This window comes from Orycteropus afer, unplaced genomic scaffold (assembly GCF_000298275.1).
Source record: "Orycteropus afer afer isolate SDZICR_OR568_19922 unplaced genomic scaffold, OryAfe1.0 scaffold00027, whole genome shotgun sequence".
NCBI lineage: Eukaryota > Metazoa > Chordata > Mammalia > Tubulidentata > Orycteropodidae > Orycteropus > Orycteropus afer.
This window is the reverse complement of record NW_006921614.1, coordinates 7,827,004-7,834,110: the sequence shown is the minus strand read 5'-3', so window position 1 is coordinate 7,834,110 and position 7,107 is coordinate 7,827,004.

The window sequence follows — 7,107 nt, the reverse complement described above, 5'->3', positions numbered from 1 at the left end:
CAATGCAACAGCTCCCCCACACTTCCTCCCCATAGTTACCTCTTCCCAGTGTCCATCTCACCATGCACTCCTGCCCCCTGAGCTATCTATCTCCCTGTGCATAAGCAGCCCTTCTTTCTCCCATGATTAGGACTAATACTTATTATGATCCAATTTCATGGCAGACATTTTCATAATATTGTATCCACACAGTAACATTGGCAAGGTGGATACTGAAATTATTTGTTGTTTAAAGGAAAAAATCAGAAGTAAAACAAAACAAACAAACAAAAAACAACTCACTGCCATCAAGTCAATTCTGACACATAGCAATCCCCCATTGTGTCTCTAAGACTGTAAATCTTCACTGAAGCAGACTGCCCCATCTTTCTTCTGTGGAGTGGCTGATGGGTTCAACTAACCCTTTGGTTGATAGCCAAATGCCTTAACCATTGTACCACCAGAGCGCTTTGGAAGTGGATAAGAAGATATCAAAAAGAAGCTTGTAAAGCTAAAGGAAAATAGTGATGATGATTATTGTTAGAGATGAAAATTGCTTCAATGTAGCTATGGTGTTTTTATTATTATTATTGAGAATCTAGAGTTGTTTGGTGTTTGTGATTAAACTTGGTTGTAAAGCTAGGTATATGGGGGAGGGCTAGGTGAAATTTCTATGTTTGAGTATGCTTGGAAATTTTCATAATAAAAAATTTTGAAAATGAGCAAAGAAGTAAAATACAGATAGTTTCCAGCTTAGAATGGGGTTCTATTCTGATGACTGTTGTTAAGTTGGTTGTGCTGTAAGTTGAATACCTTTTTGTTTAGTTTTCAGTATTATTGCCTTTTATTACTAGTATTTTCATAAATCCAGTATTTGAACATCTACAAGTGAGCATCTGAGAATAATAACATTAGCAAATTATGTGCTGTACCATGTAGTACATATTACTCATGATAAAATGTACAAAAAAAATTGCAGTTTGTCATAACTTGGATACATGGTAAGTCAGGGACTATATGTAGTCTTGGTTGTAGGGACTTCGTTCTCTTTATGCCCCAATCAGACCTATATGATAGCAGTGGTGTTACTAATGGGTTTGGGGTGCAAACTGTACCACCTGATACTGCCAGAGAGGTGACACCAAAATGATCCCAGAGTCTGTGGCAGTGGTGGGCAGGGTGGCAGTGGGCAGGTCATTGCTAGAGGGAGAGGGGCTGCCAAGGCAGTGGCCATTGCTAAGGTTGGTGTCACCCATCAACCAGTGTGGTAAATCATCACCCCCTTCCACCTGCCAGTCAGGGTGTGGGTGGGTGGGCTTCAGTGTCTGTCATAGGGTGAAGACAGGATCTTTACTCTGTCTAGTGGGAGAGGGTAAGAGCTTCAGGGAGCAGGGCTGGGCTCTTTGCCTGCCAGGAGAAGGTTCTTGGCTGGCCCATCCATGTAGGGATAACACCATGAGTTACCACACTGGGTAACACTAGCCTTAAGGATGGCACTGTGTGATAGCTTTGGGCAGTGACCATATTTTTGAAATAAATTTGTTAACAAACTTTTTAGGAAATGGAAACAATAAAGTCAGGTGTATTTCCACCCTGCCCCCTCAACCTTGTGGTCATCTCAGCTGTCTGTAATGTGTGAAGCCTTATTTTAGAAATTAGGTAGCTTCTCCATTTTCACATGCTTGCAGTGGAAGTTTTGTCAAAATGAAGGAAATTATAGTAGAAATAAACTCTGAACTAGAACTATCTCCTTTTAGAACATATACAACTCCAACAAGGAGAATCAGAAGCTAGCTGGTGAACATCTTTTAAATGCAGAACCTTAACAAGGACTGGAAATCCAAAACCAAAACCATTACTGTCAAGCCAAGTCCAACTTATGTTGTTGTTATGTGCCGTCCAGTAGGACCTGACTCATAGCGACCCCTCCTTGGGTTTCCGAGGTGGTATTACTACGGAAGTAGATTGCCCAACCTTCATTCCAAGTAGTGGCTGGTGGGTTTGAACCGCCAGCCTTCTGGTTAGCAGTCAAGTGCCTTAGGCACTATGATACCAGAGTCCTAAGTCCAACTCATAGTGAGCCTATAGCACAGAGCAGAACTGCCTCATAGGGTTTCCAAGGATGTAATCTTTATGGAAGCAGACTGCCATATCTTTTTCCTGTGGAGTGGCTGGTGGGTTTGAACTGCCAGTCCTTTGGTTAGCAGCCAGCACTTAACCACTGTGCCACCACAGCTCCTAATGAGCTTCAAGGTAGAAGCATAATACAGTAGTAGCTGGTATTTATGGAGGGCTCACCCTGTGCCAAGTGCTGTTCTAAACACTTCTCATATATATTTAATCCTCACAAAAACTCAAGAAGGTAGGTGCTATCCTAATCTCAATGTTACAGATGAGGAAAGGAGGCACAAAGAGGGTAATGAGCTTGGATAGCTAACATGCAGATCTGAATCTGAGCCAACACTCTGATGCCAGAACCTCCTGTGATAGCACAGGTAAGAAGAAGAGCACCCCACCTAATAGTGTCTGAGCCTGCATTCAAACACAGCATCCTGCCTTCAGAGTTCATGCTGTAAAGGTTAAACTTTTTTTTTTTTTGAAATAAAAGAGATCTTTAAAAACATCTTGTATTTTGTTGGAAGATATTAATCTTTAAATATTTTGGTGTGGCTTTTTCTGGCCTTTCCAAATTTATATTTTGAAGTGTTTTTGTTATTTGAAAAACATAATCTTTAAAAATTCTGCAGTATGTTTGATTTTGTTTTTATTTAAGTCTCTTGGGTTTTTATTTAAGTCTCTTGCTTTACATTTTTTTCAGTAAATAAGCATTGATTTTGGTGAACTTTTTATACATCTCTGCTCTATCCTGCCAGGAATTTGCTTTCAAATAAAGCCAAGCAAACACATCTAAAGCTGGATTTAAATTGAGGAAAACCTGGAAGGTATTAATAGTAAACTTTGAGAACTTTTTTTTTTTTTTCTTTAAATTCAGATGCAGTGAATTTCCTAGCTTTCTCAACAGAGGAGCCACGTTGAGGAAATATATCCATTTTTTTTCATGTATGTATTTTGTTAAGCAGGGGTGTATTCTCCCTCAAAGAATTATCAGAACAGGTTCTTTGGGCTCTGTATCCATATGGAGATGTTTTGTGCATGGCATTCTGAGGGCATGCTTGGAGGGTGTTTTTTCTCTTTGTCTGTGAAGTAGGTGACAAAATGATCTAATGAAAAGAAAGGGGTGTGGGCAGAGGGAAGTAAGGGATTTGAGGAGAAGAGAGTTGATGAGGAATTCCAGGATACCAGGCAGCACTGAGGCTGTACACTAGGGACTGAGGTCTGTGATCACCACCTGTCTCTCAGTTTGTCACAGTATGGGAGCTTGCATGTTGCTGTGATGCTGTAAGCTATGCCTCTAGTATTTCAAATACATGGGTGACAGGTTGCAGTGGAACCTGCATATTAAGACTAGACTAGGAAGAAAGGCCTAGCAATCCAATTCTGAAAATTAGCCAACAAAAACCTTATATATCACAACAGAATGCTTTCTGATACAGTGCTGAAAGATGAGCCCTGTAGGCTGGAAGGATGCAACTGGGGAAGTGCTGCCTCAAACATGCCAGCAGTCATGAAGATGATACAAGACTGAGCAATGTTTCATTTTGTTATGTTGTACATAAGGTTGCCATGAGTTGGAGCTGACTTGAGGACAACTAACAACATCAAGAGGAACTCTGGTAGTGTAGTGGCTAAGGCACTTGACTGCTAACCAGAAGGCTAGCGGTTCAAACCCACCAGCCACTCCTCAGAAGGCAGGTTGGGCAATCTACTTCTGTAGTGATACTGCCTTGGAAACCCAAGGAAGGGTTGCTATGTGTTGGGTCTGACTCGACGGCACAGCACGTAACAACAACATCAAGATCTTCAGTAGGCGTTGCTTCTTATTTTAATTAGTTGGTTCTCATTATTTAGTCCCTAGACCAGCAGCATTAGCATCACCTGGGACCTTATGAGAAATGCTAATTCTTAGGCCCAGTTCCAGAGCTACTGAATCAGAAACTTTGGAGGGTGGGCCCAGCAATCTGTCATTTAACAAACTCCTCAGGGGATTCAGATATACAGTAGAGTTTGTAAATTACTGTTTTAATGTACTGAATATCAAGCCTTTGGAAAGCTATCTTCAGAATGATTTCTAATTCAGTGGTCCCCAATCTTGGCTGCACACTGGAATCCAACCAGGCAGCTTGAAAAAATAGTGATGCCAGGGTCCAACTCCAGAGAGTCTGATATAATCGCTCCACTGTGTGCCCTGGCCATGGGTGTGCGTAACAAGCTTCCTAGGTGATTCTAATGTATACTCAAGGTGTAGTCTGCTCTGATTTCTCTGTAATACCTTATTTTTTGGGCCCCAATTGAGATTTTTGCCATCATAAAATATTAGATATTCTTATTAGTAGGGATTGTTAGAATGTGTCCTTCACATATGGAAGGGATCGCTTCTATTTTGTTTATGTGTAGTGGAAAATGATTTTTATTTCCTTATAGATTATGTCTTTAGATGCATGCAATTTAGTGCTGGTTGCTATAGACGAAGACATATCTAGTTTACTCTGCAGAGCCTTGAGCTTAGAAATAGGCAAGAAGCGCAAGTGTTTACTTAGCTATGCTTTTGTTTTTAACTTTCTTTTTGTGATTTGGCTGAAAGCTTACAGAGCAAATTGGTTTTCCATTCAACAGTTCATACACATTTGTTTTCTGACATTGATCGCAAATCCCACAATGTAATAGCACTCTTCCCATTTCAGGAAGAGTGGTTACGATTTCCCTTTGTCCTTCTTTCCTATTCCTCCCTTCTGAGCTTCATCCCTGGGCAGATGTTACCCTTTTGATCTCTTATGGTTGGTTCTTCTAAGGAGTGCATACTTCCCTGGTGTTATTGTTCACCCCTGAGACTATGGCCATTAGTCATCCTTCAAGCCTGGAACTATATTCACTCCCAGGGTTCAACTTGCAGTCAAACAGCAAACTCACTTATACTTTCAATGCCTTTTCCAGGTCATGGTCTTGGTCCTGGTGGCAGGGTCATTTTATAAACTAAAGACTGTATGATGACATTTGTGCTGACATTTCCATCGTTCTGTAGGATTCTCATTTAGGTCTTCACCTGCTCTGTTGAACAGAGCAGTTGCTATTCACTTGTGCATTTAAATACTATGCCATATCACAGGGGGAAATCTAGCTGTATCTTTGAGTAAACCTCAGATGGACATCTGAGGGTTTTTTTTGAGGGGGGCTTGGGAATTGCTTTGTCTAAGTCTCTCCTGACCCGTAGGGCTTGTTTAAAAAAACATTCTTCTCTAAAATTAGTGGCTGTGTGAGATTGTAGCTTTAAGATTATATAGTTGAAAGTTCATTAAAGTTTGGAGATGATATTTAGGGTTTGGGAGAAAATGTGCATTCTCCTTGCCTGGATTTAGTTTTGAAAAGACTTGTCAGATGTAAAGTTGTATACATTTGTCACTATTTTTGTGTATCTATGACTGTTCTGTCATTAAGTAGTTAGAGCAGAAAGCCTCTTTGATCCATGGTGCCTTTCCTACTATGAATATCTTGGAAACCTCATTTAATGGCAGATAATGAACAGGGTGTACCAATAGTTGAGGGCAAGGACTCTTCATTGTTGTTGTTAGCTCTTGTCAGGTCAGCCCCCACTCATGGTGACCCCTCACCAATGGAACAAAACACTGCTGAGTCCTGTGCCATCCCCATGATTGGTTGCAGATTGGATCATTACTCACCCCAAAACCTTTTTGGATGTACCCAAAGAGGGGGAAACACACACACACACACACACACACTTATAAATATATATGTTGTTATTGGTGTTAGTTGCTGTTGTGTCAACTCTGATTCATGGCAACCCCATGTTGTAGAGAACTGTTTGGTAGGGTTTTCAATGGCTGTGACCTTTCAGAAGCATATTGCTAGGCCTGTCTTCTGGGGTGTCTCTGGACAGGTCTGAAATGCCAACCTTTTTGCTAGCAGTCAAATGGCTTAATTGTTTGCACCATCCAGGGGTCCTATATATATGAGCATGCTTAGTGTATTTGTGTTCATACATGGTTGTTGATTCAGCATGACATGGAGGAAATCCTCTTTCATCTTTGACTTGGGAAGCAGACTTAGAGTGAATGTCTGCCACAGATCATCACTCATTTTGCCCAAGAGAAGCAGCACATTTGGGTTTGACATGACATCCACACTTTAGATAATTTCATAATAGTTGTGGGATTGGGAAGGTGACTCTCTTATTTTTTTGGCTTTCTCCCCTTAGTTAATTATGTGGTGACAGGTGTGTGTGGAGGTGGGGATGGGATATGGGATGTTGGATGAGAGGCAGATTGCTTAGGTCAAAAGCACAGGGAACTGGTCGTTTCTGATGTCTTAGAAAATGAAGGCTGTGCTCCATAGAGAGGGGTTTAAGGGGCAGTTAGTATGACATTCCTATTCTCTTCTCATTTAGTTTCCCCACCCCCCTCTGTAATTATTCTCTTTTTGTTGAACTATAGGGGTTGTCACTAGAAAAGGTCAAGGGTTATTAGAAATCATTAATTTTCTGTTGCCTTAACTCTGTTTTTAACATTCTGGGAGTTTGAAATAGAAATGGCAGCAAAGTACCAGTTGCTGCTTCTTAAGTAATTCAGCATGTTCTTCTTTAGAAATCCAGCTCACTGTTTTTTCCCGGGATGTTCTATGAACCTCTCTTCTCATCTCAACTCTTGGGTCTTTCAAAGCCAGCATCATTTCTAGGAGAATCACAGAAATCATGCCTTTATTAGCAATCATTTGCATCATCTTCATATAGGGAGTGGAGAATCAAATACGATACTATGATGAGGTAGAGTGAGGGGAGCAGACCTTAACACGTTTGTGCTTTTTTAAAAACCACATAAGCAAAAAGTAGAATCAGTTGAATATAGGGTCAGTCAAACCACTGCCTCCTAAGTCAGGCATTCTGCAGAGAGAACAATAATGTATAAGACATGGTCTGGGAATTTACCAAGTTATCTGCCTATCTGCCATAGATCTTATCTGCATACTCCTCTTAGTTATCAACAGCACCCATCTGCC